Source organism: Canis aureus, chromosome 4 (genome assembly GCF_053574225.1).
Source record: "Canis aureus isolate CA01 chromosome 4, VMU_Caureus_v.1.0, whole genome shotgun sequence".
In the NCBI taxonomy this organism is placed as follows: domain Eukaryota; kingdom Metazoa; phylum Chordata; class Mammalia; order Carnivora; family Canidae; genus Canis; species Canis aureus.
The window spans coordinates 67,811,055-67,824,509 of NC_135614.1; the positions used below are offsets into that span (position 1 = coordinate 67,811,055).

General features: G+C 37.2%; 1 pseudogene; it reads right to left on the reverse strand.

Annotated features, from left to right (window-relative positions):
• Positions 1 to 675: 675 nt before the first annotated feature.
• LOC144311738 (large ribosomal subunit protein eL8 pseudogene) lies at positions 676 to 12,772 on the reverse strand (annotated as a pseudogene).
• Between the last annotated feature and the right edge of the window lie 683 nt (positions 12,773 to 13,455).

A 13,455-nucleotide genomic window follows, 5' to 3' on the forward strand; every position in this document is an offset into this window, starting at 1 on the left:
ATACTTATTTCTTGTAACTATTGTAGAGTATTCCATAGTATGAGTATATATCAGTTAATTTATCCATTCTTCTTCCAATTGATTTATCCAGTGGGGAAGGAGAATAGGATCAACATCACAGAAATCACTATTGTTAACAATATTTCTTAACAATAGGGATTTGTGAAAAGTGTGAAAAATTCTTTCCAGAACATTCCAGAATGCAGCACATTCTAAAAATTAAAGTCTCTCTTTTAAGCTATTTTGGGACAGAAGTAGCTACAGGAAACTTAATGGATTAGTCTGTGTGCATGTATGTATTTTGTGTGCGTGTGTGTGTATTCCAGAAACACTGAACTACTAGAAATCTTGTTTTTAAAATATTCATTCTGAGACAGTAGTGGGCTGGAAAGAAGAAGAAGAAAAGAATATTAATGATGCTGGGGACTCTTTGGTATAGCTCAGCTGCAGAGATCATCCCCAGCCATAACGTGAGACTTAGGACCATTCTGGTACAACCAGTCTCAAAATCATGTCATGCATAGACCTCAAACTTCTTGTGAGTCTCTGAAATGTATCTCTACGTTCTCATCTTCAGCCTGAATTTATCTATGGCCCACAACCTGAGTCCATGACAGTCTCTAGATCAGTACTTCTCTGGGAGCAAAATAGGGAGCGACATTATTTAAGTTGTTTTTAACACATCATCATCTTCAGAGTAACATGGTCCACTATAGGTGCATTGCCCTCAGGATGACAGCTCACCACGATGTTTCCCTGAGGGTAGTTGGCCGTGTTCTGAATCAAATGCTTTCTTCTTGGGAATACGGGGTCATCTATCAGGGAAAGAGAAATGACCCATACAAACTACTAAACAAACCATCTCCAGGAAGCATCTCTGAGGAAGCCAGTGGACAGGGTACATATGGACATTACTCAGATAATAAAGGAGGGGCTGTTAATATAATCAGACGGGTCCTGCAGCTGTTCAAAACAAATTCTGAGCCCAGGTAGTAAAGAGACACATATGAAAGCAGTAATTTCTGGGGTGTTTTTTTCTCACTTTAATACTCCCATAATTTAAAAAGAATTTAATGGATTTTCATTTTCAAGACCTGGAAAAACAAAAGTCCTCCTAAGCTAAGAGCAAATGCTTCCAGTGTTTGCCTAAAGCCATTCTTTTTATTGGGGCAGTTACAGCCCCTTGAGAAGAAGGGGTTTATAATGGAAAAAATGAGACAGCATCAAGCATAATGAAGCTCAGAATATAAATAATAAAAACACTGTTAATGCCTGACACTTTATGTTTCTAAAGAAAATGCCTGCTATTTATCTAAAATAAGACAGTTGTTGAGGAAGTGGATAAAGACCAGGCCAACTTGCCCACAGTGGTTCATTCCCTTTAAAATATTCCACAAAAGACAAGCACATATTTAACAGGATTCTTTTATTTTACCTTTATTATCCTTCAGGGAAAATGATCCCTTGACGTGTGTTAGATTTCAGTTAATTTCAGTCTCCCATCTAATGCAGCAGAAACACTTTCAACAAAGTCCCCAGTGAGGGAAGGATCATGTTTTTCAGCTAAACCATATAGCGTCTTAATGTATGAGAAAGAACAGCAGAAATCCCAGGGCCCGTTTTTTCCTGCAGTACAGATTTTGTGTGTAGAATTCTTCCATCAGGGGGTGTGTGATTTCTTGAAGCAACAGAACTTTTCTAAACAACTTCTAGAAATATGAACTTAATTCATAACTTCATGGAGCTTGGTACCACAGACATGGCAATATATGTGATACTGTCCCCGTCCTCAAAGAACTCCTATTCCAGGAAGCAGAGTCAGGCATTAAACATAATTGTAGGCAATTATTAAACATCTTATGTGTACTTACCACTAGGCTCAGCTCTTTACATGCTTTATGTCCTATAACCTGTACAATAATCCCAGCAAGGCAGGGAGGGTTATTATTACCACTTTTCGAGTTGCTTGAAACAGTCTTCAAGGCATTAATGAGCCTCCACACAGGCACTGGACAGCTTGAAAATTCTGTGATTCTTTAATAATTATATTTTAGATTTTAAAACATGACAGGAGAAAATTATTATGAAGATGGTATTCTTAGCATGCACTCTTGACAGATTGTGGAAAGTTTTCAACTAGCTCACAGATAAACATCATAAGCAACATGTTGGTATTTTTTATATTATACTAAGTGTAAGTTATTATGGAATATAATGTAAAGAAGTATTCTTTTGGCCTAAATGACATAAACTCAACTCAAAGTGAACTCACTTAAATAAATAAATTGAGGAAAGTATTCAAAGTTCAAAGGTCCTGGACTAGTAATCTCCAGGTACAGGTAAATAAATGCACGTATTCACATATTACCAGCAATTGTTCTACTTTCCTCTGGGTCACCCTCTTGGTCAGGTAATTTTTCTCCTTGCAAGAGGATCTCCCTATAGTTTAGCAAGTCTGATGGAAAGAACTTTTCCTTTTTTTTTAATCTAACAGAAATCCCAGAATTAAATATCATTAACCTGATTTGGATATCATTGCAGTCAGAGGAGTAGAATGTTCTTTAAAAAAGAAAAAAGAAAAGATTTTATTTATTTTTGAGAGAGAGAGAGCAGGAGAATGAGTTGTGGGAGGGGCACAGGGAGAAGCAAACTCCTCACTGAGCAGGGAGCTCTATGCGGGACTCAATCCCAGGACCCTGGGATCATGATCTGAGCCAAAGGCAGACACTTAACTGACGGGAGTCACCCAGGCACCTGGAGTAGAATGTTCTGATGGATAAATCAGGATCATATAGCTACCCATGGCTCCAAGTGGAGAAAGTAATTCCACCTAAACCACACGGACTGAGGATGGAAGAAAGGGATTCCTCAAAATAAATCAGAGAGTTGTTGCAAAAAAAAAAAAAAAAAAAAGTGGCCAGATTCTGTACAAGGAAATACAATTGATGTCCTTCACAAAGAGGATAAAGTAGTAAAGAGCTAAGCATGCTGAAGTTTGGTGACCAGGTAGAGTGATATAGAAGAACTTTAATCCTCTTTTCCATAATTATTTGATGCTCCTGAAAAGAAATCTGGGTAAAAAAACAAAACGAAACAAAACAAAACAAAAAACGGTAGAAGAAAACCAGTATTATAAAATTAACAATACCAGTTAAATCACCTCATGCTCCTAGCTCCTCTCTGAGGCAGAGAAGTACTCATTGAACCCCTGAATGGAGGTAAAAGAATCCATCTCAATTTAGTGTTGAGGTAGAACAATTATTAATTGAGCAAAACACTTTTTTTTAAAAGACAACCTTTTATTACTTTTACATACAGAAAATTCAACAGCATCCATGTAGCCCAGCTTGGTAGCTAGTTCTTGAGCCTTTGCTTTTTCCAGCTTGGCGATGGGAGCCACTGACTTGGGACCCAGGACGTTGCCTCCCCAGTGGCGGTGGATCTCATCGTATCTGTCATTATAATTGGTCCTGATGGTTTCTACCAGCTTAGCCAGAGCTCTCTTGTCTTCCGAGTTAACCTGTGTGAAGGCAACAGTGGTGCAGGTCTTCCTGTGGACCTGACGCCCCAGCCTGGCCTTCCCCTTGATAATGCAGTAGGGAACCCCCATCTTATGACACAGGGTAGGCAGGAAGACAACCAGCTCAATGGAATTCACATCATGGGCTATCACTACCAGCTGAGCCTTCTTGTTTTCCACCAAGGTGGTGACACTGTTAGCCCCAGCTCAAAGGACAGGTGGCCTCTTAGTGGGGACACACCCTTTGCCCGCAGCTTTCTTCTTCTCCAGGGCCAGCAGCTTCTGCTTCTTCTCTTGCCTTGTCTCTGGTCTGTACTTGTAGGCCAGCTTAAGCAGTTGCATAACTGTTTGGTGGTCCAAGGCCTGGGTGGACTGGTTAATGGCAGGAGGCACTTTGAGACGTTTATACAGGATGGCCCTCTGCCGCTGCAGCCGGATGTAGCTTGGCCACTTGACAAAGTGGGTGAGGTCCCTCTTGGGCTGGATGTCCTGTTGGATGCCAAAGTTCTTAGGCCTTTTCTCGAACAGGGGATTGACCACCTTCTTGGCCTCCTGCTTCTTCACCATGTCAGGGGCCAGGGCCACATTCTTCCACTTCACCTTCTTCCCTGTAGCAAAACACTTTTCCTACAGTTTCTTAATTCCAAAAAAGCACAAAGGTACTCACTCTTAAAATTGAAGAAGGAAAAGTTAGAGTAAGGTGTTGATTTTAAAAGATTCTATTTTTTGGGATCCCTGGGTGGCGCAGCGGTTTAGCGCCTGCCTTTGGCCCAGGGCGCGATCCTGGAGACCTGGGATCGAATCTCACGTCGGGCTCCTGGTGCATGGAGCCTGCTTCTCCCTCTGCCTGTGTCTCTGCCTCTCTCTCTCTGTATGTGTGAGACTATCATGAATAAATAAAAAATTTAAGAAAAAAGAAAAAAAAAAAGAAGAACCTGTTTAAAAAAAAAAGATTCTATTTTTCTTACAGGAAAAATCTCTTAGCTTATCCTCCCATGTATCTCTTGAAATTCTCTATGATAGAAATTGTTGGGTAAGATACTAATCAAAGAGCTTTGAATTCTCCAAAGTCTCTAAATATGAAAATCAATGTTAAAATTATTAGAACTTGGAAAGATAAAACTACTTAGGTATCATACACCACAACAAATAGTCTTTCAGTCACATTTAACAGATTAAACTCACTGATTATTTTAAGATCAACAACCCCTTTGTGATTGGCATCTCATCAAATTAAAATATATTCTAGTTTACACACTCAGTTTTGTATACACTCTGAACATCAGAGCATAAATAATGTACATACCAAATGTTGACTTTAGAGCTTGTGTAGGCAGAACGAGTTTTTCCTCAAAAACAGACATACAACTAAGGAGATATGTTTCAAAATCTTATATGAAATGATCTTAAGCTTTTGCCAAGAATTCCAGTAGAAATATAGATTTCTTTTGCAGTCTATCTTAAAACAGGAGATAGCTGAATAAACATTTTCTAAAGACTTGTTTTCTGTAAAATTTTATTCATAAGCTACCTTCTGAATCATAAATTCTACACACTTGTTGGACTCTTCGCCTTTCACTCTGATCAAGTATAAATATCAATCCCACTGAAGATGGCCTCAGAAGAGCAATTGTATTCACAGGAGTTGAATAATGGATATTTAATACTATTAGTTTGTATCTTATAATTCTTCAGAGCCAAGGTTGGCACCTTAATTTATCCTCCTCAACTTTTCTTACTGATATATAACTCCCTTATCCTTTAAACATGCTTACCACACAAAACATTGGCAGGATCTGAACTCTGCGTCAGATGAAAACAGAACAAATTATTTGCACATAGGTCCAATTCACATAAGATCCATATGTGTGTCCTACTTTATGTTCATCAATTTCACTTTCAACTCCAGAAACTCAAGGATGTCAGACTTTCAGTTCCTAGATTTGGCCTTTTATGGAAACAAAAGCTACTCCTCCTTTGTACATCTTGAAATAATATTCTTTAGTAAGAGCCTGGAAAGATATTATGTGTACATTTGAGGGTGTTATCCACATCCACATATGTGGAAATTTTTATATGTATATATATGCATAGATATATGAAAAACATGATAATTCTGTGTGTGTGTGTGTGTGTGTGTGTGTGGCATTTAGATCTAACACCACTCACATAAAAAGTTTAAAGTAGAAAAATATTTGCAATTCAACTTCTCCAAAGGATACCAGTATAAGATTATTCATGATGAGAACTCATTCAAAATTCTTTTAAATGTCAAAATAATGGATATTTTACTACTTTCATCTAGCCTGCTTTCCCAAGATGCTTAGTAAATTGGATGTTTCCACTAGATAGTTTCTCTAGATATTAAGTCTAAATATAGGTTTTCTCTCATTTCCTCTCCCTCAACTTTTTAGATTTATGCCCATCATATTTTTTTTAAGATTTTCTTTATTTGAAAGAGAGTACACACATAAGCAGGGGGGAGAGGTGGGGAGAGAGGCAGGGGAATCCCAGGATTCTAGTGTTAACAACCTGCAGCCACCTAGGAGCCTTTGACCAACACATTCTTGGTCTCCCATGAACAATCACACTCTAGCCAACAGTTATTTTGTGTCTCACTCAATTAGACTTAGCTACTACATGGCCACATTCTACCAAAGATAGGTTCTTCTCACACTGAAGTCAAAAGAATTCTGGGCAGGCAACAGGGAAAAGCATAGGGACAGGAGGGCCTTTCATCTCTCTTTAGAAGATAATAGCCCCAGGCCTCTTGTTGCTTAGTACTTCTCTGAAATTCCTGGATTGTTTTCCACTTAAAGGCCAAGCTACTGCTCCCTTAGCTAATGTCAAATACAAGACCACCATAGCTGCCAAAAAACAAACCAGAGAATCATAAACTAGCCAACACTGAATTCTCAACAGTATCCATTAGCTTGCTGATTCACATGTTACTTATTCCCACTTTAAAATACAAAAAGTTAGGCAATGGGAAACCACAGCACATTTAACCTGAAGCTTTGAAATGTGCACGGATGACAGCAATACATGAAGTCAACACAGGAAATATAAGTTTAGAGCTATGGCAAGCTTGGAGAGTTTCTGGAACCACAGATCTTACTTTGATGTTCATAGCTATTTCAATCAGCAAAAGTAGCAGTTGTAGAGGAGAGAAAGCAATCAAACAACTTCGGCTAGCATTTCTCTAGAGGACTTTTCTTTCCTTTGAGGAATTCTTTTCGATTTATTAAGTTATCTATCTCCTTTGTAGCAAAGTGTTTTAGAATGTAAGAATTTACCAAAGTGACAAGTAACCTACTGGGAATTAAACCAAAATGCAAACTTAGCTGTTGTCTTTAAAACCACATGTCTTTAAATCCCTTGGTTGTTAACTTTTATCCCAAAGAAAAGAGGCCTTAACTTTCATTGACTTTCGCTAGGTAATAACTGGACTATTTTGAGTTATATTTCCCTTTACCTTGACAACTTAATTGACCTGTTAGAAGTGTAATTTACTATATAAAAATGCTCCAAGAGCATTAAACAAATTTTATATAAAAATCAAAAGAGTATATATTTTAAAAGGGCAGTATGGAATAAAAATTAGATTAAAATGGTTTTAAGAAGCCCAAGTGCAAAATTATGATGCTACAATTTCTATTCAGAAACATTATTCCAAAGCCTTAACCCAACTGTCTACCTCAGATGTATCATGGCCATCCACACAGCGACTTTCTTTGGAATTAAACTTTGGAATTACTTGTTTACACAAGAAAACTCATCTCAGATGTAGCATCTGTTTCTCACTAAGGCTTAGCTTTCACCTAATTCTCCAAATGGGTTGACTGAGGTTCAAGAATGTGAGGTGACTCACTCAAGATCATACAGTGAATCCAGGGCAAGCTGCCTCTCTCCCTTGAGTAGTAGATGTATATCTTGGTACAAAACTCAATTGATGCTGTTCTCGGGCCTGTGACACATACTGACATCCACTTGAAAACCTTAGTTCATTGAGTAAATCACCTGACATCTTTACATTTTTAAGTGTATCAGAAGGAAGGAGAAAACACCATGGAATCTGAATACATTCACTAGGTCTCCTTTATTAAATTATGTGTCTTGACTCCAGAAGCAGCCTAACCTAAAATATTTGAATATGAAACCCACAGGTAATATTATCTACCTTGTATAATGCAGCAAGAATGCAGTAAAGGGAAAAGAATATATGTAGAATATATTAAAAGGTAAAAAAAATCAACAAAAATCTGTTTACATGATCCTATATATTTATTTCATATGAAACATTTTACTGTCTTTATATACTATGAGCAGCTACTTTCATATATTAATTCTTGCTTGGATAATTTATTGTTTTACATCACTCACTGCCTGGAAGCCAAATAATACTTAAGTTTAAAATAAATCCAAAATGATATTTCAAAGAAATTAACTGTGCCATAAGTATAAATCTATATATACTCAGCCAAACTAAGTTACCACTGTGTGAACTTATATATTTTCCTATCAATAAGCCTATATATTTCAACATGTTTTCATTTTAATCATGATCTTCAGTTAAATGTGTGTGTACATATACACAGATATGGAATTGTTCCAATTCTCTTCTAAATTACAGTGAACGGAATTATTCGAATTTTTATCAGCATTTTCCAAAGAGTAATATTTATTTGATCCATTACTATAAGAACAGCTTTGAATCAAGCAACATATCCACAGAGGTCACTTTCAGACTTATTTTTCTTCAGGTCAAAGTTCTAAGTTCAGATGTTTCTACATACTGTAATTACCTATGATTGACTCAGTGATTCCTAAGTCTGGCACTATAACTAAAATGTTCTTTTCTATAACTTCCAATAGGTATCATATAATTCTTCTGACACTCCCACCAAAGAGTTGCTCAAATTCCCTCTACTTCATTTTAAATAAAATAAATAAATAAATAAATAAATAAATAAATAAATAAATAAATGGGTTACATCAGATGTTAACATTAGAGAAGCATGATATAGGGTGAAGAATATATGAAAATTCTTTATATCTTTGCAATTCTTCTGTAAGCAAAATTTTCCATTAAAAAAGTTTAATCTTAAAAAAATATGCTTTATGTCATTTTAAAGTGGAATGAAGTGATGGTGAGTATTAAAATAAATAATCAGGATCTGAAGGCAAAAAAAGACAGGGAATTCTTTGGAGTAACCGCATGGTTCTTTCATGAATTTGATTAACCCTTAACTATTTTTCTTCCTCTTCTTTTAATTTTCTGAAATATTGTTAATTAGAACAGTCAAAATATCTGTAGTCATACCAAAAGTGTGCCCAAGTCTTTCCATAAAGATGACTTGTCATGAATGTTCTTCAATCACCTCACAGTAATTTTGATAAATTATTCAGCAAACATGTATGGAACACTCACTGTATCCCAGATATCAAATTGGGCACAAGAGCCATGAAGTGGTGTGGGCTCTATGCCTGGAGAGCTAACACTGCAGGGGGTGGAAATATAGACAACACATAATGAGAAGCTCTAATTCAGCAATACTGTAACTCCAGTTGAGCTTTCAGGAAAGCTCCACAAAACAGTTTTTCTTTCAACCTAGTGGTCACAAAGCTTATATTTGATAACACTGTGTAGTTTACAAAATGGCCTCATATAATTCTTCTCTTCCCAGCCTCATCATAAGCACGTAATGCTAGATAGACTGCTTTTTCATTCGTTCCCATGTTACTGATGAAAGTTACACCCAGCCACACCTGAGGCTCAGAGTTTCATTCATGTCCTATGAACTCTTGATTTGTCCTTGTCACACCTTCCTAGGTAAGAGATCTTGCCAGACTCTCTCTATAAAGATTCCATTCTTTGTTGATATTAAAGTGAATGCCCAATTTATTCTTCTTTGGCTTTTCTTCTCTTATCACCTATTTCTCAAAACAAGGTAAATAATTACAGTTATTCTAGTTTCAAATCAAATCTCCTTTCCCAGGATAGGAAGTTCGCTTTTGAAAAAAAGTGATTTTTTTTTAGACTCAAAAGTCCTATAAGTACATTAGACATATTTTGGAAGAGAATTTAATCTTCTCAAGTCATTCATTACTTTCTGGTGTACTAAAGAGGCTGACACATGAAAAATATTCTTCAGTATTGTGCTTCACACAACATATTAGTTTGCCTCTTTTATGTGCCAGGTATTATGCTGAGCCTTAGGGATGGAAAGATAAATTAAAAATAGGATCTTCCCTAAAGGAGGCCCTGATCTAATAGAGGTAGGAAGATGGATGATTAGAACACATATGAGAATTACTATTATATATGTATGCCCAGAACCTTAAGAGGACTTATAAGGAGTTCCTAATGCAAAGGATTGGAGGGAAGCATTTTAAGCTGAGTTAGAAGCAAAGGTTTGGAATTAGTAATGTAGCTGCTCAAGGAACTGGTAGTAATTTAAAAAGGCTAGACCCAGGGATGCCTGGGTGGCTCAGTGGTTGAGTGTCTGCCTTTGGCTCAGGCATGATCCTGGATTCCTGTGATTGAGTCTCGCATTGGGCTCCTTGCATGGAGCCTGCTTCTCCTCCCTCTGCCTGTATCTCTGCCTCTCTTTCTGTGTCTATCCTGAATAAATCTTAAAAAAAAAAAAAAAAAAAAAGCTAGGCTAGATACAGACAGAGTTGAGGGAATGGAGAGATCCCATTACAGAGAAGTAGCTTTGTGTATCAGGCTAAGGATCACAGACATTATTCTGAAAATGAGGAGCCACAGGAGGATTTGAAACAAGAAAGATGTGATCAGAGATAATATGAAAGATATAAAGATCATTCTAGCTGCTGTGTAGAGAGCAGACAGGAGCAGAATGAACATTGGAATCCAAAATAAGTGAGAAGAACAGAATAACAGCCAGGAACGCACTGATGAGAATGAACCTGTTTGACTAGGTAATGATAGCTAGTCTTTTTTTTTTTAAGATTTTATTTATTTATTCATGAGAGACACAGAGAGAGAGGCAAAGACATAGGCAGAGGGAGAAGCAGGCTCCCTAGGGGAGCCTGATGCGGGACTCCATCCCAGGATCATGACCTGACAAAGGCAGACACTTAACCATTGAGTCACCCAGGTGTCCTGATAGCTAGTCTTGAGAGAAGGAGAAGAGTCCAGAGCTACCAAGGAGGCCAATATCATTCAGGAGACAATTGGTTGTGAGTAGAATAGAGATGGATAAAGAAAAGAGGATCCGGCTCTCCTGGGTTGCCAGCTTAGGTAAATTGAAGGAACCTATCCACAGAGGAGAGTAAAAAGGAGGTTGCCAGAAGGTCAGACGCACTTTTGGGAGTGGGAGGGGGAATCAGGACAGCAGAGGAGGTGTTTAGTTCAGGACACGTTGAGGTAGATACCTGCTTATCTGCTGTGGGTCTACACTAATGCTTGGGTTTCTGAAAACTGTCAAGGGTTGAGGAGTCAAGGGCTAAAGTTTCAGAGGGGGAGGCCAGAGTCTAAATCATGGATTTATCTCTGATTATCAAAGCCCCAGCTTTCCCATCTGTTATTACCTATCACATATGACTGTTACAAGGATAAAGCCACACGTAAAATAAAAAGCCTGGTATTTAGCATAGAAAAGGAACATAACAATTGTACATTCTCATGATTTTTCAAAAATGCTCAAAGCAAACCTAATGCATTTATAAGGGCTTTTCTTCTAAGAGAGAAGAGTAAGTACCTCTCCTCTCAATTATTTGATCATTTTGTATATTCATACTGTTATTCCTCAAGATTTTTTAAAAAGCAGATTTTACTGCTTTCTGGCTTGATATATGTTAAAATTACTTCTGAAATTTAATATATAATGAAAAACTTTAATTCAATCTAAGCAGATGAAATCCTCTCACTTTATAAAAAGTTGATATTCTGTGCTATTACAAACTGTCTGAGTCTCACTACTTGTATATACTAGAGATTAAGGTGACTGAAAAAAATGTGGAGGTATTTAATTGCCTAATTGTAAGTTCCCTTACAATTCTGGTTGGTAATTTCCCTTTTTAAAAAAGACAGAGATGATAGTTCAAAAATTTCAGCTGGATTTAATAAGCTCACACTCTAAAATATAACAGAGTATAACACCCTCCCATCTTACTTAAGAGCTCATCCTCAAGAATTCCCTTTAGTCATTCTTCCTACGAAAGTTCATTGGAAGGAAACTGGAAGATCTAGTGGCCTTTTTTTTTTTTTCCTACCAACTTTCTGTGCTACAATTTTAAAAGTCTGGATGCAGCACAATCAGAACTCCTCAACTACAGAACATAAATTTTTAGTACTTGTTGTTCTGGAATCCAACAGAAGAAATATTTAGCTTTTGCTTGGCCCTATCCCATTAGCATTAATAGGTTGTTTTCATTGGAGTTGTCTTCAAAAAAGATATGGATATGAGAAATGATATATTTAAACACCAGTTTTCAAGCTAAGGTCGTGAAATGCAGCTTTTTAAAATGAAATAGAATTAACTGGACTATAGTACAGCAGAATAGAAAATATCAGGCCGCACCCATAATAGTAAAGTAGATACTTTGGGGGGAGACCTTTTATTCATACACTGTATGACATAGTGACATATATGCAGACATATATAGAGACACACATAGCAATACAGATATATCTGCATGTGTTTACCGGGTCGCAATATATGTTCATTAGAGTTAAACATTTGAAAACATATACCATAAGACAAGCAAATTAGAAAAGATATAATACTGCTCCCCAAGTTCTTTTTCTTGCAAAGTTATATCCATCTTGCTTTGAAATCTATCTCAAAATTCATTTTTAAAATAGAAACATCTTCTGCTCAAATATGTTAAACACTGGACATTAATGATGCTGACAATGACAACAGTAACCCCACTCTGTTCATATTATACTCTTCAAAAGGATTTCCAAGCAATTACTTAATGTGTTCCCTTTCTTTTCAGCAATACTGCCAAACCAACAGGAGAAGCAGTAGCAGCTGTTTGAAGTGAAGCACAGTGACTTGCCGCAGGTAACTCAGTAGCAAAACTACCTGCTTAAACCTGGTCATTTAAATCACAGTCTTCTTTGGATTGTGCAGCTCCGTGCTGCACAGCTGCAATTAGTTTGCCACTGTTTATTTCATGGGTCTTTGTCATTTGTTTTGTGTTTAAAGCGCTGTCCACAAAAGAGTCCAAAATATTTGGGGAAAGGCAAGGAGGAGGAACATGCAGAGATGACTTCATGATTTAGGAGTTTGTAAGCTGTCAATTGTATTTTCACCCAAGAATGAGCCTTTAACTGCAACTCGCTAGCAGCCAATCTGCTTTGTAGATGTCTTTTCCTTCCAAAGATGATTCCAGGGCCCACGATGCAATACACCACCCAATTAATATTGATTAATTGTAATGACAATTGCAACTTGCCAGGCCACTTTTAATAGAGGAATTCATGGGGGCACCTGGGTGGCTCAGTAGTCAAGCATTTGCCTTTGGCTCAGGCCCTGATTTTGGGGTCCTGGGATCAAGTCCTGCATTGGGCTTCCTGCATGGAGCCTGCTTCTCCCTCTATGTCTCTGCCTCTCTCTCTGTGTCTCTCATGAATAAATAAATAAATTTATTTTAAAAATATGGTAATTCATGATTATAGGAGATGGATTACAATTTAAAAGAGAGACAGAGATATGAGATGGGGTGAAAGGAGAAGTGAGGAGTCTCTGGAGAAAGCACCCAGTATACCACATAAAATGAGCTGGAGAGCTTCTCCTGCTTTGGCAGGCTCTGGAACAGAGACTAGGAACTATCTGACCTACATGTCTAAAACTCCCTGGGTAGAATGCTTTTTTTTTATAAGAGATTTGAAAACTACTTATCTGACTACTTGAATAGGTATTCAAGTAGGTAATTTGTGTTTGTTACATTATAGTATT